This window comes from Notamacropus eugenii, chromosome 3, assembly GCF_028372415.1.
Source record: "Notamacropus eugenii isolate mMacEug1 chromosome 3, mMacEug1.pri_v2, whole genome shotgun sequence".
Taxonomy (NCBI): Eukaryota; Metazoa; Chordata; class Mammalia; order Diprotodontia; family Macropodidae; genus Notamacropus; species Notamacropus eugenii.
This window is the reverse complement of record NC_092874.1, coordinates 159,769,867-159,796,656: the sequence shown is the minus strand read 5'-3', so window position 1 is coordinate 159,796,656 and position 26,790 is coordinate 159,769,867. Positions and strand designations below refer to the sequence as shown.

The following is a 26,790-nucleotide window of genomic DNA, read 5'->3' as shown; positions in this document are numbered from 1 at the left end:
AATGATTTTGCAATTAAGAGATCATGGGCACCCATAAAGAGTATGATTTTTTGGATTATGTTGGGGTCAGAAAATAGATCATAGAGGACTTGAGAAGTGGTTTTAAGCTGAGAAAATCAAGGAGCAAAAGTGGATGAGTTTCTAGGAGTTTATTAAAGAATTGAAACTATAAGATAATAAATTGAAATTATGGAGGGTCAATTAAATTCCTTTAAAGGAAGCAGCATATAATGTCCCAACTTTAGAAGGAGCAGAATTGTGGATGATCCAAAAGGCAGTGGGAAGATACATGGTAGGTGCAAGGAGGCTGCAGCATCTTATAAACAGCAACTTAGATGTGGGAAGTAGCATGAGATACATAATCAAGGACAATTATCACAGCCAAAGGAGTTGGGCCAGTCATGTGGTGAGAGGATGAAGTAATGGATGGCCCACATCTTCCTGTAGTATCCATGAAACACTCAAATCAATAGAGGAGGACCTCCAACTTGTTGGCTAGATCATTTGCGGGTGATTTCAAGTAGCTAGATCATATAGTGGTTGTAGTATTAGGTTTGAAATTAGGAAGACTCATCTTCCTGGGTTCAAATCTGGCCTCAGATACTTACTAGCTGTGTGACCCTGGGCAAGTCATTTAGCCATGTTTGCCTCAGGTTCCTGATCTGTAAAATGAGCTGGAAAAGGAAATGGCAAACGATTCTAGTATATTTGCCAAGAAAACCTCAAATGGGTTCACAAAGAGTCAGAAGTGACTGAAAAGAACTGAAAAGCAAAAGAATTATAGATGGCCAGGAAAGATGGACCATAAGTCATAAAAATCACCTTACTTATTTGTGTTTGCTCTGCAGTCCTTCTGAGGAAGGTATGCTTCTTAATGACGGATTGTTTTTCTTCTATGTTCATATTCCTTGTGCCTAGCATATATGCTTAACTAATGTTAGTGTAAGTGAATTGAATTTTGGAAAATATTTTCAGTGCAATAGGGGCAGTCCTAGGGTCAGTTCTGAAGAGGTGTTTCTTTAGAACAAACTATCATTTTAATCATTAAAATAAACTTGTGCATTTTTTCCATAAATAAGGATTATCTTTTCTAAGTGTATGAAGTATGAACCATTATACTAAATATGTAGGCTAAACAATTGAAGACATTCTTTTTGGATTCTAGCATGCATGGCCATAAAGGGGGATATTTATATTTTTGTTTGATCTAGGGGGAATATTTGATTTTTGATCTCTGTATTATGACAATTGATGTATTGTGGTTATAATATAAACCCTGACCCTAGATAAGGTAAAATTGGTATTAAGGATGATGAGTGAGGCAATAGCAGTGGCTTTTGAAGTTAACTGTGATTTTTTTTGATCTTTTCAGCTTGAGATTCAGAATACCCTTGATAATTTACCTTTCTGTTTAAGAATTCAAAACCTTGTTCAGGGAAACATGAACCTAAGATAAAGGAAACAGCTCAGAAATTTTTAGCAGTCTGCAGTAAAATGTGAACATTTCATAGGATTGTAGATTTCTATCTGTTAGGGACTTTAGAAGTCATTGAGTTCAAACCTCTCATTTTGCAGGTATAGAAACTAAGGCACAGAGAGGTTTTGCTCAGAGTCACACAACTGGTAAGCATTTGAGTTGGGACTTTAACCCAGATCTTCCTGACTTTAAACTCTTTTCTATCTACTGTGCACCCTCATGCTACATGGCAGCAGCATGGTATTTTGAGAAGTGCACTGGATATAGAGTGGAAACTTGTGGGATTGAATCCTGGCCCTGCCATTCACAAGTTGTGTCATCTTGGATTCAACATTTACCATCTTGGATCCTTGGTTTCCCCATCTGTTAAATGAAGTGATTGGTTTTAGTCTTTCAAGTCCTTTACAGGTCTAACGTTCTGTGCAATGGAAAAGAACTTTGGATTTTGGGACCTTGCCCACTTTCCCTCTCAGGGTCTCAGTTTCCTTATCCGCCCAAAGCACCCTTCACATATTGGCCCCCTGAAAAGCAATGCAAGATTCAGAAGTTCTGTGAAGCAACATCTGCATTTAACATCATAGTTCATAGACCACTCCCATCTTTCCCCACCACTGTATTCAGTTTTACCAGTCAGAAAGAAATCTCATTAGTTTAAAGCAAAAGACATTTAATTAATTAGCACAGGCCAAGAAATGATTCCTCTCCTCCACCTTCTATGTGCAAACTTAGGATGGATTTTCTTGTGGGTTTCCGCACTACTTATGTGAGAGCACATATGAAAGGAAGACATAGAGAGGACATACAAATAGGAAACACATGTGCCCAGGAAATATGCATGAAGGGGCACATTTCTGCTATGTATTGCCAACGAAAGCCAACTCAGGTATCAACTGCCTGTGAAATGGTGCAGATTGTGTAATTCAACATTTCTCCAGGTACCCTGAAACATCATGTTTTTTGATAAATGTACTTTATGTTTATGACAGGCATTAAAATAATCTTTTTAGAGGATTTTACTACAAGAGTTCTGCCTAAGTATTGTTTAAACTGAAGGATTCTGCCATTGGGGTGAGAATGACTTATCTAGTTCAGTGTTGTCTGAAAAGAATCCCCATGGTAATATGCCAGACATGTGGTCATCTATATTTTGCCTGAAGAATATTCATGGAGGGAGGCCACTAACATTGAAGGTAGCCCATTCTGTCTTGTAACAGCTCTCAGTCTTAGTACGTTGTTTTTTTCCACTCCTGACTTCCAACCTAAGTTGGGCTCTTGTCAGTTTCTACCTACTTCTGGTGCTGTCTTTGGGACCAAGACTTATCCTTCTCCCCATCATAGCCCTTCAGGTACTTAAAGATTGTTATCATATTCCTGATTCTTCCTTTTTTTTTGGACCAAACAACTCCATTTTTTAAAAACTGACTTTCATATGACTGGAATTCAAAGACTTTCACCATCTTGGTTGCCTTCTAGCAGATCACTGTCCCTTATTTAAGAACCTATAACTTAATATAGTACTTCAGATGTATCCTGACCAGATCAGAGTACAGAAAAGCTAATGCTTCTGGAATGCATTGCACTAAAAATCCTAGCCTTGCTGGTTCCTGAAGTTTTTGTTCCAGGCAACTACTTGAATTAAGATTAGAAAATCCATTAACTCTGATGCAAATCATGCTCCCAAAACCCATTTGGGGGAACTATGAAAGCACACGGGAACACAAAACAAAAAGATCTTTAACTTTAAATTCATGGGATTATAGGTTGAAAACTAGATGGAACATTAAAGTACATCCAGACTGATGTACTGGTTTTACAGTTTAGGAAACAGAGGCTGCTGCATAGTGACTGGTTCTAAGTAGCCTACTTCATTTTCAAGATCCTCCATAAATACGAATGAAATTTAGCAAGAAAGGGAGCTAAGAAATAAAGCCACTGTCTTTAATGCACAATCTTAATTGTATTACACAGATTTTTTTAACCATCACATAATCAGAAGCCCTCTCTTCCCACTACATTCCAACCAATGCAAAACTTTAATGTCTCACCTTTTGTGAAATACTTGGACCAAGTGAGATCAGAGATACCATCTACCTTTAAATCTGATGATCCTATAGAGAAGTTTGACATGTCTAATTTAAAGGTTTGTCATGGTATATTTGGAATTAAGAAAAATAGAAAATGGTTCTTCAGATAACATAAGTTCATAAACATACATAAAATTCTTACAAAATTTTTCTTCTAAAGCTACCTACCGAATCCAAATTACTATTTCTCATACAGCTACTGAAGCAGTCAGGTTGGTTTACAGGAAGGAGAAGGAAGGAAGAAAGATGGAAGGAAGCAAGGAAGAAATAAGAAATGGAAGGAACAAATAAATAAGACACAATGGAATGTCACATTGGTATCTTCCTCACAAGTTTTTCATAATTTCTTATAACTCTAATTATAGATCATTTAAGCTGCTTTGAATCATCCGAATGTCTCTAAGGTCTCTTGCACTTTTAAAATGTTTTACTGAAAATTAAAAGGTACTTCCTCCTCTTCTAGTTTGTAATTGTATCTAACTAGCCACTAGAGACCTAATCTCACTTCGTTCCTTTGAGAAGGCACACTGGGTTAAGTGAAGTTGATTTATAGAATGAATTTCTTAGAAGAGAATGGCATTATATAAGCTAAGTTGTCTTAGTACCATCTTTAATCATTATTGCAAGTATATTATAAGATGTAAATATAGTTTCTCTATCAGTGGTAATTTTTAAAAAATATATTAATCTGGCAAAACCAAATTCTTCCAATATTTCCTCTGTTTAGTTGTGATGATTTGATTTCCATTTCTTTTCTAAATTGCATTTGTTTTTTGTTTAAAAAATTCTTTCACCTGCCTTTCTGGTGTGATTGTATGCCAGGGCAATATTGATAGAACTGAAGTCAGTAACTGGCAAAGTGTTCTAAAAAGATAGGTTACTAGTGAAGTTATTCTAGAGGGATTTTCAAGTTCTACATTGGTTTCTGGGTATAGAAATTCTATAATATATTTATATATCCTAATTCAGACCTTCTTGAATGATAAGGCTCTGAGAGCCTTGGTTCATGCTACCAAAATTAATCTCAGATTGATTAGTAATGGGAATCCAGTTTATATATTTATGGAAGGACAATATTCCCACCTTCTGACCCGGCACTGGCATCATGCAGTAGGAACTCACTTTCTGTTGAGTAGTCTTATTCAAGGAAACATGTGATATGTAAAAAGACTGGTTGGATTCAGAGAAAATAGAATTTTATATTAAAAAAAAACTTTATTAAATTTTGATTGCCTCATGAATTCCCTTTCTGCATTCCATTGTATAAAGAATCAAGACTATCTAGAGTCTGATGGAGCTAAATTCTCACCATTCAAAAACTGACCTTTTTTTAAGACTGCATATTAACTTAGACATTCTTTTCCATTCCTCTCTAGTTCCAGGGTCATTTGCATTCCTGTGCTGGAGTACTTCTGTATTCTTTTAGAAAGAGCAGAGCTCTCTAAAGGCAAAATGCCTTCCACATCAAGGGAAAGAACTATGAAACTTGATTGCAGAATGAAGCAGATTATTTTCTTTTACATTATGTTTTGCTTTGTTTCGTGATTTCTCCCATTCATTTTAATTCTTCTATGCAACATGACTAAGGTGAAAATGTATTTAATAAGGATGTATGTGTAGAACCTATATAAAACTGTATGCTGTCTCAGAGAGGGAGTGGGGATATATGGAAGTGATTGTAGAACACTGAAAACAAATAAAATAATAATAATAAAGAAAAGAAAGAGCAGAGCTCTTACCCTTGGACCAGAATAACTCTCCAGTTGTGTTCCATTGGGGCCTCTGTTCTGGGACCTGCCATCCCATAGCAGGGAAGTAGGAGGGCAGGATCCTCCAGAAAGTTGATACCTTTTTAGGTGAAGCCTTTTTGTTCAGCCAGTTTAGACATAATCTGATATCTATATCCTCTTAATTTCAATAGAATCTTTTATTTTCTCTCCCATTCTCTTATTTAACACATACATATCTCCGTCCCTAATTCCACATTTCCAGTCGCTTATCTGACATTTCAAACTAGATATCCTAGAGACATCTTGAATTCAGCATCCTTAAAAGTGAACTCATTCTCTTTTCTCCAAAACCTTACTCTCTTCCTAATATCATTATATCTGTAGGAGATGCTGCAGTCTTTTGGCTACTTTGTATGTTCACTTTACATTTGTGTTCTATAAACTTATTAAGTATGTACCTGTCTCCCATGAGATTGCATGCTCACCATAAATAAGAATTGTTACAATTTTTTTGTATTTGTATCTCCACATCTAGCAGAGTATCTAGCATATAAACAGCACATTATAAATGCTTTTTGATTAATTGATTTCTAAGGTGTCTAGACCAAGGATGCTCAGTCTGACCCAGAATCAGAAAAAACATGGAAGCCTATAATTCATCCCTGTTATGAATCCCTTCCTCACTTCCAAGAGAAGTAATAGCCAATAGCTGAGATAGATGACATTCTCGGAGGTCCAAGAGTTAATGACTCATTATTCTTCCGTGACATAAAAGTTGATTAAGGATTTACAAGGATGGGAACTCCAATCAACCAGACTCAAACTACAAGCTGCAAAATTAAATGTTTCTGAAGCACTGGAGAAACATTTTTTTTTTTTGCATTAGACATTCTCCCAAATCTGATTTATGTAGTGTGTTTTCTGACCAAAATATTCACTGGTAATAAGTGGCAAAATTTAGCCCAGTTCTGGTCACTTCGTCATGTTTTAAATGAGCCCAATGTGAAGTAGTAGGGAGTAGAAAGAACCATGGTTCTGGAATCCAAAGAACTGAGTAGAAATCCTGCCCCTGACATGTGGGTGACCTTGGCCAACTCCCTTAAACTTCCTGGACTTTACTTTCATTAACTGAAAAAAATGAGGATATTGGACTAACGGTCCAATGAGGTTCCTCTAGAATTCTGAAACTTTTTTTGTGTCACTGATCTCTGAAAGTCTGATGAAGACTTCGGGTCTCCTTCTCAGAATAATGCTTTAAAAATCAGAAAAGAAAACGCATGAGATTAAAAAGGAAACCAACTATAATGAAATATTATTATCAAAATTTTAGAAAAGTTCATAAACTCAGCATAAGAACCTTTGTTTTAGAGCTATGGTCTATAGTTTTAACTACAGTAACCTTTGATAAGAAGAAAACTTTCACATTAACATAATAGAAAATCTGGGTACAGTATTTGCTGAAACAAATTTTTATTTACCCCTAAGGATATTCTGAATGTTTTTAGTAAATATACAAAATAATTAGAGAGCAACAGACTCCATAGTCTCTGTTCCTTATAAATATTTATGTTTACTTTCACTGACCACTGAGTTTTTAATTTTAATTTTAAAATATTTACTTGAATCTGTTAAATTATAGAATTGTTTGTAGTTATGTTAATGGTTAACAAAAACAATATATATACTGTATGCCTATGGGGCTGTGGTTTCATTGTTCATTATATGCAGAATAACCATAGTCTAATTATAAATTGATCATTTTTCCCTACTTAAGATTCATCTGTTTTCTTTACCTCTTTGCCTTAACCTTTAAGCTATGTTTATGCTAATGTGTGTGTTCACACATGCACATCCATGTACATACCCTAGGAAATACTCACTGATTCAGAAAAATAGTTAAGTGGACTGGTTATCTTAATGACTAGTGGATCAGATTTTGAATTTCATTCAATTTCATTCATTAAATTTTTTAATGTTATCCCTTTGGCTTGTGATTTTTTTTTTTACTTCAGCTATATGATGTTGATGGTGCTGAGAACAATCATATTGTTCATAATAATAGCAAATTATATAAACTTTGGTTTTTCTAAAGCCCTTTTCTGACTACACAAAGATGTGTAGTAATATAGTGATATTTGGCAAAATCAAAATAAGAGAGTCAATGTCATGCAATTTAATTTCCTTTGAGCTTTTTTGGCTTCTTTTATTGATGGCATCTTTTATTGACATAACAAATTGATAAATAAGTATTAAATGTATTTATATTTTAGCTGAGAGAAAATTTGGAAAATGTTTTATGTATGAGAGTGAGCTAAAGTCCTTTTGCAATTAAGGCTAATACAATATACGGATTGTGAGAGAACATGGTATAGAGTCAGCCTTGGAGTAAGGAAGATACTGGTTAAGTCCTGCCTCTGGAACATACTGGCTCTGTTACCCTGGTATTTACTTCATTTCTTAGTACCCAGAAGCAACTGCAGAGCATTTGGTAATCTGCATTGGTAGAGGGAAATTCTTAACTAGAATTTCCAACACTGGGGAAATCACAAGCTAGAACTCCCTTCCCCCTAGGGAAAAACGAATGTTGTACATCCTAATAAAAATTAATCTCTTAAAAAAAACAGACAAACCTATAGCCAATAATACATGAACAACCTAGAAAATGAACCGGTAGGATGAAGAAAGACACTATCTGCATCCAAAGAAAGAGCTGATAAATAGAAGTGTGTATGTACACACCCACACACTTATTTGGGACTAATGGTATCCATCTCTAGGGGAAAGAAGGAAAAAGTCAAAAAAAGAAATGTACATGATAATTTTGTTATTTATTTGAAAGGAAGAGCAAGTTGTACATAGTAGATTTGCAGTTTCATGTGCAATCATCTTTTTTTTTTGTACTATTCTATGGAAATGTGTGTTTTATTCCATAAATTAAAAATAAAATAGCTTTTTAAAAAAAGAATCAAAGATTATTCAGCATTTAGAAAACAGAAAATGTCAAGCTCAGTATGTTATTTTTATTTAGGGGTTTGGTTTTAATGCACTAATGGTACTATTGCAAAGTGTCCCTGGTCAGAGCAACTTGAAACCTTAAACATTTATCTTCATAGAATACTGATGGTAAAGAACAGATAGAGGCTTCTCGTGGTTTCTTGTCAGAACTGGTTAGGAGAAATCAAGTCCTGATGGTGCAGTCCTTGAGTTTCATTTCTTCCCTTTCTGTAATCACCCTACCTTGGAACACTCTCCCTAGTGTTGGTCCATCATTCCCTTCCTCACAGTCATGTGCTGGAAAAAACGATGACCTTTTGTGGGAAGTTGGAGCCCAGAGTTCCCTTCCTAGAATTCACAAAATTGAAATGTATTGATGTTGACTGAAGCCTGGGGATACTAGAGAAACAATTTTAGAAACCAGTCATCAAACTAGTCCAGGATGTACCTAACTCTGATCAGGAATAAGAAACACCTGCTTTGCAATGGAGGGGAAATTAACTCAGAGCTTCTAACTTTCTTTTCCTGTTAATTTCAGAGAATCTGAGTATATTGATTTATGCTCCCTGGTGTTCATTCTTTCACTTGAATTTATCTAGATAGGTACTCAAGTAAATTTTGTTTAAGAGGAATTTCCTTAGTTTAAGATTTAGTAAAAGTTGTTTTCTAGGTAATTTCTGAGACGTTTCCCAAAGCAATTTAATGACAGGATAGTAGAACTATGAATCTATTACATATATTTATTTGTCTGTTACAGAAGTGGGGAACCTGTGGTCTCAAGGGCTCATATAGCCTTCTAGATCCTTAGGTGTGGCTTTTTGACTGAGTCTAAGTTTTACAGAACAAATCCTTTTATTAAGGGGATTTGTCCTTTGAAGTGTGGATTCAGTCAAAGGGCCACACTTGAGGACCTAATTTGGCCTTTAGGCAATAGGTTTCCTACCTTTGGTACTACTTAAATTTCATGAGAATAAAAGCCTGAGAGCATAATTTTCATTCTTTGTGTCCGGTGTTCATAAACATCAGTGCTACAGGAAGATTTGTTGTTTTCTAATATATAATGTCTGTATGTATGCATATTTGCATATATATGTATAAATAAATACACATAGACACACACACACATACACACACACACACACACACACATATATATATATTTGCTTATATATTTGTATGCTGATATAGGATCAGCAAACTGTCCGACTTTGAAAGGCTGAGTTGAGTATTTGTCAATCAATAAGCACGTATTAAGCACTTATTCTATACTAGACCTTATGGTTAGAGCTGGAGATTGCAAAGGCAAAAGAAAAAGAAAAGCTCTTGGCCCTTAAAAACTATATAGTCTAATGGGAATGAGGCAATACCCCCAAAATATATACAGAATGGATGTAGATAATTGAAAAGGGGGATGGTATTAGCATCTGGAAGGAACAGGAAAGGACTCTGGAAGAAGGCTGAATTTGAACAAGGAGACTAGGGAGTTCTTGTAAACTACAGGTATTCATTATGTTATAGATAAACTATCTATCTCATGAATGTGATGTGGTCCAGAGAGTTGTGAACTAACACTTAAAAGAAGGTAACGTGAATTCTTAAAGCTGACACTCTTGGAGCACATACCTTGGCAAATCTTTGTTGTTGAGGTAGTGGTGGTGGTTGAGTTGTTTCCATTGTATCCAGCTCTTTGTGACCTCATTTTGAGGTTTTGTTGGCAAAGATACTAGAGGGGATTGCCGTTTCCTTCTCCAGCTCATTTTACAGATGAGAAAACTGTACTAAGTGACTTGCCCAGGGTCACACAGAGTAAGTGTTGGAGGCTGGACTTTGAACCCATTTCTTCCTAACTCCAGGGCAGTGCTCTATCCACTGCACCAACCAGATTCCTAAAGTGTCACCAACTGGTATTTTTTTTTTTTTTATCAGAGTTCATGAAATTCTTTGTGCAGGGGCCAGAGATCTGACTTAGTGGAAGGAGTATCAACTCAGATCTTTCAAAGTACTGAAGACCCAGTTTTTTCCTTTGTATTTTCCATTTAATTACTATTTCATTTTATTTTTTTCCCCTCTGAGTTAGTTTCAGTTCAGCTTCAATTTCATAAAATGCTTTGTGGAAATAAAGAAATCAGTAATACATTTATTAAGCCGATTCTTGTCACGTAATTTTAAAAGCTTTGAGGGATTTACGCAAACATTTTGCTGCTAAAGAAAGAAAAACAAAGCCCAGCGATCTATATTGGAGTCAAGTAGCAACCTGCTTTAGCACATTTAGACTGGCGAAGAAATTTCAATAATAAATTACAAAATGGAAATTCTCACAGTATTTTTCATAGTAAATAGGATAAAGGAATAAATTGAGAGCTGGGGTAAGTTATTTTTCACAAGTAGAAACTGTTGCACCTACCTTTGACTCATTGAATTTGGGAAGATTTATGTGTGTTCATTCTCCATAGGTAATAAATAATAAGCAGATTAAGCCACATTTCCATAGTGCTTCAAGGTCTGCAAACTTTTAAAATCAAGGCAGTCCTTTCAAGTGGATCAAGATAATTTCTGTTCAACTATCTTTCAGTACTCAATAGAAATTCCATAGCGATAATAATATTTTATGGTAACTTATTAGCCTTAAGGTCTCTGTGCAAGATCATCAAAAATAGCTTTTGTACTTGTTACTTTAATTATTTGATAATAATTATGCTCATCAAGGTGGTTGGATACTGGAGTTCATTGGGACAGCACCATATGTTTCATCACTTTGTGACTACTTCGTTTTGTGTTGACAAATGATCCTGCTAGTAGTAGTGGGTCTAGGGCCGTTATTGATGGATACAGTATTGACTGTAGAGAGAAGAAATGGTGACTTTTATTTACTCTACTTATTATGATTTCTATCCCTTGGACTGTCTCTTAAATTTGTGATCATCTTTTGCATAGCATCTCAACCTCCAAAATTAAGTCAGCAGAAACTCTGGATATTAATTATTCAAGGATTTTGTTTCCTTCTAGTCTTGACACTCATTCTAGAAACAAAAGTCCCAGCTATTTTAATCCAACTTTTGAGGTTTTGAGAAGCTTATGAAGTAAATTCATCATCATCATCATCATCATCATCTTTGTTATTATTTTGGGAGGGTAGCTAGGTGGTTTAGTGGATAGTGGATAGGCAAAGCCTAGAATCAGGAAGACTCATCTTCCTGAGTTCAAAGGTGGTCTCTGACTGTTTCCCTCAGTTCCTCACCTATAAAATAAACTGGAGAAGGAAATGGCAAACCACTCCAGTATCTCTGCCAAGAAAACTCTAAAATGGGGTCACAGAGAATCAAACATAACTGAAATAACTGAACAGTTGCAACATTATTTTGGAAAACAATAAAGATGAAAACTTGATTATTTTAAAAATTCATTAAGACCGTTTATAAAACAATGAAATATGATTCCAAAATCCATAAAAGGCTGAAATCTTCAGATGTCAGCTAATTAATTAATACACTTTACTCATTATAGGCTAACCAAATTTCTGCTGTAAGTTCAGAAACAAAGAACAATGACTTTGGCTGTTACAGGGAGAAAAATCAATTAACTGTAAATAGGAGCAAAAAAATGATGCGGAATCAAGTTTATCTTCTCAATATGAAAAAATTCATCACCCTCAGTCCGTATCTAGGGAATACAGATGTTCTTTTTTGTGCTGTGATTGCTTGGCTTTTAGGTAATAGATAAACCATCACTATACTCAGTCTCTCCAGCTATGTAGGACCTGCCGGAACTTCTGTATTGCTCGTATAGTTTTCAAAAAATCAGGGTCATCTTAGCGCAGCATTGGATTATGACTTCACTGGATAAGAGGCATAATACAGGAAAAAAATAGCACTATATTGTTCTGGGATGTTAATTTTTTCATGTTAAATGTCACTTGAACCTAACATTCTGACATCTGAAGATTTCAGATTATTCCCAAGCCTTTCGACTCTCTCTGAATTAAATTTGATTTTTTGAATGATAATGTTCTTTCAGGATACATTTTTAAAGTGTACAAGTTATTTGATATTATTTTTGTAGCATTAAAAATTTTTATTATGTGATGGGGCTATAAGGAGAAGTACAAAAAAAAATCAACTTGACAGTTATTTTTTGTTGTTTCTCTAAGAAATAATCTAGAATGTGGAGCTGGTAAAATGGAGAGAGAGCTAACAACAGAGGTAGAAAGAACTGGTCATGTCCTGTATCTGTCTTATTCTGGCTATGTTATGCTAGACGAGCCATTTAACCTCTTACTGACCCAGGTAGAGCAAGTGCCAATTCCTGTTGGTAGAGAATTTCTTCATTGGCAAATACCTAAAAATGAAATCACAGGTCCAATTTAAAAAGAAGTAAGCATAACCTTATCTGGTATAAAGGACCTACTGGCAGCCGTGATAGTTTGGTTATTCTACAGATGCCTTTTAATGCATTACTCTGTAGCATCTTGGGTATAGATTATAATTTATTCACACTACCATGCTAGGGGAAAAGGTTATGAGCCTTCCAAGATCAGTTAATTTGTTTCAAATGAACATTCAAAAATTTGAAAACCATTCTTCCATTTTCATAGATGGTATGTAATCAACACAAGTATGGCATTAGACATCATTTGCAAGAGAAAATGTGATTTTTAATTAAAAAAAACTTTAAAACATAAACCAGATAGAAGGTGAGCTTTTCATATAGGAAAAAAAACGTATATCAACTACCTTGGAGATGGAGTGTTTTTTTTCTTAACATGAGAAACTCATCCAGTGTCCAAAGTTTTGCTCTTAAACATGCCATTTCATTATTATTTTAGCCATACCCTTAATAAAAACAACTGTGAAATGTCTTTGACTAGTTACATTTTTTGGAAGTCATCATTTTTTAAAGAAATAAAATTACTGTCCCAACTTGTTCCACTTTTGAACTTTTCTGGAGCTGTTGAAGTTGTTAGAATTATAGAATATGAACTTTGTTCTGTTGATGGCTGTTAGCATGGCTGAATATACAGCAATATACATACAGTATTCATACAAGAGTATGAATTGACATACTCTTGGTATTACCTTTGCTCTTACCTATGCTAGTTTAAATATTTCCTCAGGCAGGTACTCTACTCCAGTGCACTTTGTTACTGTGAATGATCTGTGAGTTCATCAGTTTCTTGTTATTTCCTTTGATCCAGTACTTAATGCAGTGCATGGCCCATGGTAGATACTTAATAAATGTTTATTGTATATGTATGTATATGCGTATATATATATATATATGTATATATATATATACACATACATACATACGTACACACACAGATGGAGGGCACAGGGTGAATTGAATATGAAGAGATGATATCTAAAATACAATTAAGGGGTAAGAGAGGGGAATGTATTATCAGGAGAAAGGGAGAGCTAGAATGGGGTACATTAGTTCACAAAAAAAAAAAGGAAAGGAAAAACTTTTACAGCGGAGGGGAAGGGAGAGGTGAGAGAGGGAATGAATGAACCTTACTGTCATTGGATTTGGCTTCAGGAGGGAATAACATATGCACTCAATTGGGTATGAAAATCCATCTTACCCCACAGGAAAACAGGGAGGAAAAGGGGAGAAGGGAGGGGTGGGATAATAGAAGGGAGGGCAGATTGGGGGAGGTAATCAGAAGGGACAGGGTCAAAGGAGAGAATAGAATAAATGGGGGTGGGGTAGGATGGAAGGAAATAGTCTTTCACAACATGACTATTTTGGAAGTGTTTTGCATATCTCCTCTTGTATAACTATATCAGATTGCTTGCCTTCTCAGTGAGGCTGAGTGCGGAGGGAGGAAGAGAGAGAATTTGGAACTCAAAGTTTTAAAAGTGAGTGTTAAAAATTATTTTACATGCAACTGGGAAATAAGATATAGAGGCAATGGGGTATAGAAATCTATCTTGCCCTACAGGAAAATAGAGGGGAAGAAAAGAAGGGGAGGAGTAATAGAAGGGAAGGCAGACTGGGGGAAGTGATCATCAGAATACATGCTGTCTTGGTGTCGGGGGAGGAGAGAGATGGGGAGAAAATTTGGAATTCAAAATCTTGTGGAAAACTAAAAATAAACGAATTAATAAAAAGAAAAAAACTTGGCCAGAAAAATAACAATTTTTATTTCATCCTCATAACAATCCTGCGGGAGTAGGTATTACAAATACTGTTATCATTTTGCAGATAAGGAAACTGTGGCTCAGGGTGTGATTCGACCGTTGTCATTCTCCAGAAGCAGAATTTGAAATAAGGTCTCTTCCTGAATCAAAGTCCAGCACACCATTATGCCACATCGTTTCGAAATGAATACATCTCTGCTTTATAGCGGGTGATTTTCATCCCTAGAAGATCATTGAATAAAGTTATCTTCATAGGCATACCTTTCACAGATTGTTTTGTGATGTTATTATGTGCTTACAGACGCATTATGTGAGGACACCCTGCAAAGCTGCATGTTGTTATATACCAAGTCAAAGACTTTTTGAAAAACATTTTCTGCATTTCTCTTAGTCAAATATTTGACCATAAAGATGTAGTCTGCTACAAAATGATCTGGGAAAGCCTCTTTGCTCCCTTCTCATGTTTTCTGCAAAGATCCCCTCGAGGCCTGCATAGACCAGTAATATAACCATTTTATAGAGACGAGAAAGCAAGCATATGGGTTGATAATCCCTTTTTTTGTGTCAAAGAAAGTCTATGATTTTCTTTTATTCTTTGAGAATTTTAACTTATTTAAGATATATTGACAATTGGTCCTCAATTACCTTCACAATTGTTGACTTCTAGTGCAGTTTCCTTATAGACGTGTTTGGTCAGATGCATCTTTTCTTCTGATTTCCTCCTCGTCCCATGATGTGTAGAGTCTCAGGGTGGTAGAACACAAATTCCTAGCTTTTTTTTAACCACTGCTGAGAATAGAATACTAAAGCAATATTATCTGATATGTGCTATAACACATTTGCTGTCCTTTCAGTTAATGTTGTGTCACAACAGCTGCAAAGCAAAATGTCTTTGGATTAAATTAGTGAGCAGAGTAGAAATATTTTTAAAAAGCTTCAAGCAACATAAAAATCTGTTATTTCTTTTTTACACTTTATTACAGCATCTAGCATGTATTTTTTGTTATATAGTTTTGGCAAGGTCACATATCTCACATCCTCTTGGATGTAATATTTTATTTCATTTGGGAAATCCATAGTTTAGTTTTTACTTCACACCAAATAAAATTGGGTCTTTGCCCAAATGTATGGAGAGGGGAAGAGAGAGGGTGGGAGGAGGGAAGCAAAAAAGGGTGGGAGAGAGAGAGGAAAAGGGGAAGGGAGAAGACACAGGGATAAGTTCTGGGGAATCAAATACAAGGAAGATCATTTCTACCTTCACTAAGTTTACATCTCATAGGAGAAGATAATATGAAGGGGACTGGCATGATATGGAGAAGGATAGAATTATGATGAAATGGACTGGAAAATGATCTAATTGTGGTCAAGATAAAGTGAAAACTCACCTGTCAGAGCCTAGGAGAATCCAAGTTCCCAAAGGGAAGGAGATGAGGGAGAGAAGAGATAGCGTGGTTTGGAAATGTCCAAGAAATGTCATGGATGCCTGGTTCTAGGCAGGTTAGGGCATTGGACTTGGAGGCTAAAAGACCTGATTTCATATTCCATCTTGCCTAGGGTGGCACAGCTAGTAGAATGTGAAATCAGGTCCTTCAGACTCCAAGTCCAGTGCCCTTTGGGGCAGCTAGGTGATGCAGTGGATAGAGCACCAGTGCAGGAGGAGTCAGGAGGACCTGAGTGGAAATCTCACCTCAAACACTTGACACTCACTAGCTGTGTGACCTTGGGCAAGTCAGTTAACCCAATTGCCTCATCCTGGGTCATCTCCTGTCATCCTGATGAATATCTGGTCACTGGATTCAGATGGCTCTGGAGGAGAAGTTAGGCTGGTGACCTCCACAGCCCTCCCTCACTCAAAACAAAGTCAAGTGCAAGTCATGTCATTATTTCTCTGATGGCATGGTCTTCTTTGGCAAGGAAGGATGAACATACACTAATGCCCTTATTACCTTTCCCAGAAGCATTTATCCATGCTTTGCTATGGTAAAGATGCAGAAGTTAAGTGAAAAAAAATGAGGTATAGAAACACAGTCTCAGAATATTGCTTCAATAGTGTCATTTATGACAGAGCAATGCTCCATTTCCTCAAATCTTCATAAGCTGTTAATGAGAGATCTTGTTAAGGATTAGGCCCTAGCTCCTTGTTTTACTCTTTTTTTTCCATAACCATAGGGGAAAAAATATGGTCTGACATAAAAAACAGTGGGCTAATAAAAATAGATGTTGACTTTATCTACAAGGAAAGAGAGATTCATGTATTGAGTAGATCATAATGTTTGGAAAACTTATGAGATGATCATTGGAAAAAAATATTAAAATATGATTTTTTAATTATACCACCTAGGGATGCCACAAACTGTTGTGGTTTTATGATGTGTTGCAGCAGAATCATCTCCAAGAATACAGTCAGGTCACCTCAGATCCAAGCAGTCATTTATTAACGTTGACATCTCACGTGAAAGAGGCTGAGTTCCAAGAGGAACCAGCAACTTCAGAGAAAGCAAGATGGATTTTTATTGGGTAAAGATGTACTTACATAACAGAAATTATGAGCATTAAAAAGGCAGGAGGGATTTGTTAAGGGATTAAGTAATAGGAGAGGGGTCCCAGTCACAGTGGAACTGTGCATGCTATTACCCACAGTGCATACAGAAAAACCCATGGGGGGGTTTTATATGTATGATAATGATATTATAATAAGCCTCTCTACGTCATAAGTTCACTCTAGGTCAGTTCTTTACTGTTACTACACAGGTGCCTACCTAGGGAAAGTTCCTTCTGTTGTTTTGGGGTCTGCATCCTGCTTGGGCATCCTGGTGGTATTGCTTTCTGATTGGCTAGCTATTGTGGTCCTGTCTGAAGCTAAGTGGGTATGGTCATGGTTGAGTGCATAGAGACACCTGCTGTTTCTTTGAGAAATACAAGGAATGGCTCTGGGGGCAGTGGTTAACTAGAGGCAATGGCTGGGATCCCCTCACATGGACACACCTGCTGTTCCATGAGAAATATGAGTTCATGGACACACTTATTCTAGTGAGCAGTTAGGCATATATAGAAAAAGTTAGGATATTGAGTGGGGGCAGGGGTAAGTGACTAGGTAGGAGAAGTGGGTTTGCTGTTTGGTGGGGCTTATAAGGAAGTTAGAATATAGGGTTGGGGAGCAGCTTTACTAGGATTCCATCAGCAGCTTCCTGATCATACCACAGAGATAATTCAGGTAGGTAGGCAAATTAGAGATTCTTTATTGTTTAATTCAAAAACAAAAGATTTTTAGAAGGGACATCAGAGGCTGTCTGGTCCAACGCCCTCATTTTACAGTTAAGGCCATTTTGGATGACATTAAGTGACCTACCTAGGGTCACACAATGAATAAATGTTAGAAGTAGACTCTAAACCTTGGTCCTCCAATTCCATAGACATTGCGCTTTTACTTTATGATGTTTGCATAATTGAGACTTGAAAAAGAAATTTTTCCCTATATTGGGGACATATAAATGAGTTGTAATGGTATTAATCTAATATTTTGGCAGCTAGTTGGTGCAATGGATAGAGCGCTAGGCCTAGAGTCTGGAAACCTTGAGTTCAAATTTGGCCTTAGATACTTACTAGCTGTGTGATCCTGGGCAAGTCATTTAATCCTGTTTGCCTTAGTTGCCTCATCTGTAAAATGAGCTGGAGAAGGAAATGGCAAACCAGTGTCTTTGCGAAGAAAATCTCAAATGGGATCATGAAGAGTTAGACAGGACTAAGAAGACTGTACAAGAATGACAACACATAAATTCAGCCAGAATTGGCTGCTCCAGACCTAGATTAGAAATCCCCTTAGGAACATTTTCTAATCTGTAGCTCTGATTATCTCTGACACACTACTATAGAATTACAGTGAATAAAATACTTAAATTGATATTCATTCTGGAAGCATAATATTTTTATGTTATTTGTACACGGGCATCCATGTTTTAGAAAGTCTTTTCCAATCTATTGTCAGAATTTTCTCACAGAATCATTGCCCATGATTTGGAGAAGTTCACTGACTTTAAACAAAACTCCAGGAAGATAATGCTGAATGTAGACAGCTGGGTTTGTTGTTATTTTTGTTTTGTTTTGTTTTTTAAAGAAAAAAGCCTTTTCTAATTGGAATTTGAATACAAAAGCTGCAGGCTGGTGATTTTTCTCTTTTCATAATCACCCTTACTCTATTGATTTCAATCAGAGGAGAATAATAAAGTTCTCTCAAGTATTTACTTTCAGTCCCTCCTAAGTATTGATCAGACAGCAAATCCCTAGAATTTTTCTCAGGTGCTAAAAGCTATTGACAAGATTTAGGTTTGCTGGCTGTCCCCTTTTGTATAGTGTAAACCAAGTATTATTCTCCATTATGTCATACAGATTTCTTATTAATGTCTCTGAGTTCAGCTGTCCCCAGCGGGCTTTATTTTTCACTTTAGAAAAGCTTCAGTAATCACGATAAATAAAAAAGTTTAAAAGTATGTAATGGTTTTGTGAGAATTTTACAGTGATTAAGAGATGACATGAGAGAGTGGAACAAGGCTTTGAAGGTAAAGGACATATAGAATCAGATTCCAGATCTTCCCGTTATTATCTGTGAAGCTGGCAAAAGCATTTAACCTCTCTGGACCATGATTTTCTCACCTGTCAAATGAAAGGGGTTGAGTAGTTGACTTTCAGTATCTAGTCTAGCTCTGCCCTTTTTATGCTTATTGTGCTTACTCTATACAGAGTTTGTTTATATGAATGGACTTCTGTGGATCTACCCGTTGTGTCTGCAGCTTCACATCGTGCCTGTCTTCCCTTTTTCTATCTTAATAAAGGCTAAGAAATATTTCTAGATATTTCCATAAATAAAATGAAGGTGCAGTGTAAGAATTTAAGTTGTAGCCTTCTTGGTCCACTATTCTAACACCACCATAATCCACCATCACGGGCTGTTGCCCTTTTGGATCCCTGTTATGTAGCAGAGTGCCTGGCACACATAGTTCAGTTGTGTCTTTCTCTTTGTGACCCCATTTGAGGTTTCTTTTGCAGAGGTACAGGAGTGATTTCCCATTTCCTTTTCCTGGCACATAGTAAATGCTAAATGAATGTTCATTGATGGATCATTTGATTTCCTTGGAATATATTTTGGGTAAATTGAGGAAATGATATATATGATGATATATATAGATATATAGATATAGATATAGAAATGAAAATATAGGCTTTATTTGCGCCTACTTTTTGTGCCCAAAGGGTTATTTTAAAGGTTATTGAGTCCAAACCCCTTCATTTTACAGATTAAGACACTGAGTTTCACCATTCTTCAATGATTTACCCAAGGCCACATAGCTCTGCTGCAGAACTGGAACCAGACTTTAGTCTCCTAATAGCTAATCCACTGGATTTACTATAAACTCTACATATACATTCCACATGAATTCTACATACATTCATGCCCTAAAACATTAGGACATTGGAATGATAGAAATATTTTAGGCCTAACAGGAACTGCACTTTGAAAGTCATATTGAGAGTAGGTCAGTTTTGATCCATAACTTTTTCGTGTGGCCTTAGCTTAGATGCCCACTTTTCAGGGGTTCTGTAGAGAGGGTCTTGTTTACCTATAGGTTGGCCTTAACATATCATTTTAGATATTGAAGAAACTTTTTAGACTGCTGAGTCCAATTCTCTTATTTTACAGAAGAATGCTAGAGAAAGGTGAATTGACTTGCTAGCTCTCACAAGTAGCCAAGTTAGGATTTGACATCAGATTCTTTGGCTTTCATTCATTCCTATGCTCTTTCCATTATTAGATAGCCATTAAGGTCCCTTCCATCTCTGAGATTCCATGAACCACTTATTTAGAAACAGTATGGCACTATACTATCCAAGATTTCTCAGTTAGAATTTAGATTGTGTGGCACTTGGATGTTCGCATCACTCCTATTTTGGAAATGGGAGAGATGTTGGAATTTTTTTAATAGCCATTTGGGGGGATGTCTTTGTTACACATTCAGAATCACACGTTGGCGTAAGTATGCTATTTAGGTGGATGGAATGAGAAGAACTTATAAGGATGCCAAAAAGAATTTTCAAAAAGAAATCAGGATACTGATGCTTCCTCCCTTCCCCTTGCAGCTAGAATCATTTTGGTTGTTATGTAAAAATAATAGCCACCAAAAATGGGCTGGGGAGGGGAGAAAGAGAAGTTTGTCATAGGCTGACACATTAAAGATAGCACATAGACTGACTTCCAGTGCCAAAAATAAATTATGCTACAAGGTGGTGTTTGCATAGGTAATGAGAAACTAGAGAGCAAAATGTGAAAAATTTTATCCATAACTGCCAGCTGTTAGCCAATGTCTAATTTGTCAGTGCCCAGAAATATGGGCATTATTATAAGCTTTTCATAAGATACAGAGTAAATACTTTTTGAAATAGTTACTATTGACATTCACTCTGAGCCAGGAGGGCCCAAAATATAGCCAATAAGTGGACCTTGAGCAGGGACCTATTGTGATCCAATCTGTGAGCTCCAGAGTGAAATTGCTTTAAGGTTCTGTCTTTGAGGAAAGGGAAAAAGAAAGGGAAAGGGAAAGGAGAGGGAAAGGGGAAAGAGGAAAGGGAAGGGAATGTCCACTTTTGGAATTTGGTGGGCATTGCTAGTCTTCCCAGACAACTCTTTTTTCACCACCCAGAGATAATCTTCAGTCTTTCTTTCTGTCTCTCCCTCCCTCACTCCCTCCTGAAGCACTCTTCTTATCCCCCTTACTAGATTGCCTTGGGTACTTGGATTTTAGACTGAAGGACAGAAGGAATATCCTAAATCTGATTTTAATTCTACTTTTGAGAAGTTTGTCAAAAGTTACTAACAAGCAAACTATTTTAGTTAAGAGCCTCCTGGCTGGGATTAAAAAAATAAAACTACCTATTCCAGACAGAGGAGTCATCCTTCTGTCTTCTCTCTATACCAAATCACAGCCATACATTATTTTTCATCTGTTGCAATCCCCTGTTCACCATTAAGAATAAACACAGACCACATAGCTTTTATGAGTGCCCATAATCATATTAAATCATATAGTCATATAAAAATTAGGAATTAAGAACAGTTTAATGAAATAGAGAAAACATTGGCAAGGTTGGTTGTGAGAATACATCTTTACTATCCTTTTGTTGATCTCAAGTTAAATCCAGTTAGGCTGTACCACTCCTTTGGGGGAAGTAAGAGAGACAAGGAAAAAAAAGGAGAGGAAAAAGAGGCAATGATGAATGGGGAAAAGGGAGAGGGAGAGAGATAGGGAGGATATTAGAGAGAGAGGAGAATGGAGAACCATATCTTTATCCATACCTAATTTTGAATATCAATTCACAATGCCACTAAGACATCTCCCTACATACTGAAGATCAGAGCACAGGCCACTAAGACCCTACCTACTGTTGATACCTCTCTAAAATCACTGCCTGGTTTCTCAGGTCTGTTCACTATCCTTGCTCCCCCCAGCCCTGCCCCCATCCCCTACCCACAGTTGCACTTATTCCTTCACAAGTCTTGTCTTCTTCCTCCTACAAATCTCAGAGGGTCCATTATAACCGTTGGATGCCCACCATGCATGCATTTTTCCATATCCATTGAGGCACTTGAATTACATTCATGATCTAGAAACTTGCATTTTTTTTTTTTGTGGAGACTAGGATCACTTTTAAAGCAATATTGGTAGTTGAGTTTGTTAAAAAAAAAAAAAAACCTATCTGCTCTTTATGACATGTTTTTCTTTCTCCTGAGGACTTGGACTGTTTCAAAATAGACAAATCAGAAATAACTTTGCATAAATATCAAAACATTTGATGTTCTTTTATAGTTACTAGTGTGATTTTTTTATAAATAGCTACCAAGTGTCCATCTCCAAGATAACTGCTAAAAGCTCGATAAAATACCATCAGAGATTATAATGTGAAAATGAACAATTTTATTTTTCATTAGACCAGAATTCACTTCCAAGAATTTCTTTTCAGTTAAAGCCTGATTATAGATGTCGTAAGAAAGTATATGTGAAATCTAAAATAGTCATTACAATTTTTCTGTGATGCTAGGGGGAAAAAAACTCCTAGAACTCCTCCTTATTTACCAGCATTTAATTTTTTTAACAAAAATTAGGGAGAAGTAAACATAGGTAGATGACTTTAAAAAATAATCTACTTATTGTGAACTAATAACTTGATGTTTGGTCCCATCAATGTGTCTTTAACTTAAATTGGTATTGCAAGTGGGTGAGCAGCTGTTATCTGTGATGACAAGTCATGAGTGAAAATGTTGATTCGCAGTGGGCTTCTTAGATTGAATGAGACCCACATTAAACAGTGGAGGAGTTTGGGTGCATTTTATATAAATCCCTTACAAAACTGTTACATGGTAACCAAATAACAAAATCCAGTTACACAAAATCCCAGAAGAATTATTAGTAGAGACTTGTTAGGCTTTAAGTCTTTAGTTCCTTAAACGTTTCTATGGATCTTAGATCTTGTTGACATGGGCATTGCTTCCCTCATTGTAGGCTGTCTGTAAAAGGAGGCACCCCAACATACACAGAAGGGCCTGCTAGCATAGGTTCTTAGATCTGCTTTTGTAAAAGGAAAGCAAGTTTTTAAGGGTCAACAATCACTTTAATCAAACACATACATCATTCGCTTAGTTCAGGGGGGAAAGTCAGCACCCTGAACTTCAGAGAAAATACAGAGAAACAAAGATCAACCAATAGACAGGGCTTCCAACTGTCTGACAGATCAACAGAGCCAACATCTGAGTTTTCAAAGGGGGACAGGGGCAGTCCTTAGTGGCTGCCCAGAAGTCTGGCTAAACAAGCACTTCCAATGAGTAATCCCCAAAGTAAAACCTCATTTAAGAGTATTTATACATTTTTTAGAGCCTGAGGGTATCTCAACCCTTGAGAACCAGGGCCTCATTAACAAAAGGTGTGGACTTTCCTACGAATCTCCCCTAATCAAACTCCCCTTAATGCGCAGGCCCTTTAATGGGTAGGGGAGATCTTTAGTCTCTTGAGCATTACACTGCCTTGCAGCTCTCCCTCCTGATCCATAATTTTTGTCCACCTTATTCCATAGATCCTTCTTGGAAAATTTCAACAAGTTAGAGGCCCTCCTCTAGGTCTTTAAACATGTCATGAGCCCTAATGCAGATCACACTCTGGCTTGTGTTTATTTCCTAGAGTAGGCAAAGAAACCACCTTTGGGAACAGGTTTTGCCTTTCTCTTTTAGTGCTCAAAGGCCCTACTACACCATTCTTTATAGGTCTATGCTATTGTTGCTTGAATACGTGCATTATCTGAACCAATTGGCTCTTGTAGGGACAGTGTGAATGAATGTTTTTGGTTTTGTATCTATATTATTTTCTATTTCAGGACTGAAGTTCAGAGGTTCAGTTTCTGGAATGGTTCAGTTGTTGAAGTAGATTGAGGTTTTTCATTGTTTTGTTTTTGTTTTTTGGTTGTGCTGTTAGTTGTTGACCTTAACTTTGTTTTCTTTTACTTTTCTTTCTTTTTTTTTTTTAAAGAAAGGAATGGCACATTTATCTACCTAGTGTCATTTATTGGATCATTGAAATCAGGATGCAGTGTGAAGGTTCCCATAGTATTGGAAAAGGGGAGAAGGGAGAGGAAATGGGATGGAAGAGATGAAAAAAATGAAAACGGGAAGACAGCTCCTATGAAGAATGAGTCTATCAGAATAAATTCAAGTTTTTGTTTGTTATTCTGTTTTAAAGAAGCTTGTCCTTAATCAGGCAGCATATTGAGAGAACTAAAAGTAGTCCAGGAGCATTAAATTTCTTATTTCAAAAGGTTATATTGATTCTTTATAGCATCACTTTTAGTTCTGAGTGCCCCCCCCGCCCGAAATAGATCCTTGTTTTACAACAAAGAAGTAAAATTAAACAGAACAGACAGATTATCTTGTCTAACAATGCATGTATCATTCCACCTCTCACTAAGAGGAACAAACTAAAAAAAAAAAGTTTCCTTAGCAGCTCTCAAGTCAAGATTGATTATTGTATTTTCCTCAATTCCAATATATTTTGGTGCTATTTTGCTTTACATCATTGCACTCATTGTATGTATTATTCTCTTTGGTCTGCCTCAGTTCAAACAAAACTTCCCCAATTTTTCTCATTAATATTCTATTACATTCATATACCACAATTGCTTCAACTATTCCTCAGTAAATGGGGACTATTTTGTTTACATTTTTTTCCACAAGGAAAATTGTGAATATTTTAGTTTATATGAACCCAAGATTATTTTTCCTTCATAATCTTTCCCATATGGTTCAGCCCTTTCACTTATAGGCATTACTTAACGTTGTCTGAACTTCTGCATTTTGAACCATTAGCTTCCTTTTTTGTTATTAAGTTTTTGAACTTAGGTCTTCCTAACTCTGGCCCAGCACTCAATCCACTGCACCACCTAGCTACCCCTATGAACTTCCTTAGCCTTCTGTTAGAATGAGGAACCTTTTAATTTAACAGTAGTTAAGCATGGTTAGGGTGAGATATTGGAATGCACTTGGCCTTTGAATGCCCAGGCATAAAGAAAGGAAGTAAAGTAATCCTAAAGTCATTAGTTAAGTACAGTTCACTTCCCCTTCAGTTCCTCTTTCAGTTTGTATATTCCTACCCATAGCTTTTGGTTGGTTGTTGTCCTTCATTCTCGAGGACCAAAATGACATCACCATGATAAAGTGAACTTTCTGTGTGTCCGACTGTGGATGATCAGACCAATACAAGCTCGGAATGCTCTACCACAGGTTGGGCACAGATAGTTCGCATGAATATTTGGGTGAATACTCTAAATTTGAGCATCCCATCTTTACTTTGTGCTGCCTCAGTTCTATTTTGCTTATAGAGCACAGCGCCCTTTCTGATGTGGACACGCCATGCTGCGCAATCCTGTGCCAGTGTCTCCCATGTTGCATAGTCAAATCCAAAGTTCTTGAGAGAGACCTTGAGAGTGTCCTTGTATTGCTTCTTCTGACCACCATGTGATCGCCTGCCCCATGTGAGTTCTCCATAAAAGAGTCTTTTTGGCAAATGTACATTTTGCATTCCAACAGTGTGGCCAGCCTATCAAAGTTGCATTCTCTGAAGCATAGTTTGAATACTTGGCAGTTTAGCTGGAGCACGGACTTCAGTGTCTGGTACCTTTATCCTGCCAGGTGATCCTCAGAATCCTCCTAAGACAGTTCAAATGGAAGCGATTCAGTTTCTTGGCAAGACGCTGGTAGACTGTCCATGTTTCACAGGCATACAACAGTGAGGTCAGCACAATGGCTCTGAGACCTTCAGTCTGGTAGTCAGTCTAATACCTCTTCTCTCCCAGAGTTTTCTTTGGAGCCTCCCAAACACTGAGCCAGCTCTGACAATGACTCCATCAACCTCGTTGCCAACGTGTACTTAGGATCTGAACGACTGATGCCTGAGGGCTTAGGATATTTCTAGGCAGCCAACAGGTAACTCTTGGTTATATTATTAGTCTTTTTTTTTTTTCAATTAAAAAAGAGGCAAGTGGAAATGTCAGCTTTTATTGCTTTTGGCCAAAGTTCATTGAAAGGTTAAAGATAAGTATGCAATAATATCTCATTTTTCAGGCATCACTTCAGTCAGAAGAAAATAAGGAGAAGAGACAACAGAGATAGCATAGTTAACTCTGGACAAGTTGTTTTTTGTTTGTTTTTACAGATCTGAGGTTTAATGGTTTGAATACTAAAATATTCAACTTTGTAAAATGCAAAGTGTGAATTTTTGTTATCATTATGCTAGTAATAGTAGTAGTGGTGGCAATAGTAAAAGTTGTAGTCATAGTAGTAGTAGTTGCATACTAGTGGCATGCTAGTCTTATATAGAAACATATACAATAAACTTTGTCTTCTCTTCCTTAGCTTCTCTTCTCTAGCCCATCTAAATCCTCTTTCTGAGATTTTGTTCTTAGCTGCCACAAGTTGGATGTTAGATCATGTGCATTCTTGGATAATGTGGAATTTAGTTTGGAAACACTGTTACATATGTCATCCCTTCTAGAATCTTCCTTCTCCAGATTTTTTTTTTCCAGGAGTAGGAACCCCAGAACTGTGATAGTCTTTCCTTGTAACTTTGCTTGCAGGAGAGAGCCAGCAACATCCTGCCCTAGACTTGAGAATTAGGAGCTTTTGGACATATCTCTCACTCCCATTTTTTTATATTTGTGGAGTAGTTGAGATTCTCTCATTTCCCTTGGCTCCTAGAATGAGAAAGAGTCTTCCTTAACTGGACTCTAAACATTTTTGCTCTGGGCTTCAGGCTTTCAAGGAGATCATAAGCATG

General features: G+C 36.7%; 1 protein-coding gene across 9 annotated transcripts in view; it reads left to right on the top strand.

The window, feature by feature from the left end:
- CACNA2D1 (calcium voltage-gated channel auxiliary subunit alpha2delta 1) overlaps positions 1-26,790 on the top strand; it is a 691,308-nt gene that overhangs the window by 284,839 nt on the left and 379,679 nt on the right. The gene's annotated exons all lie outside the window — the stretch shown is intronic.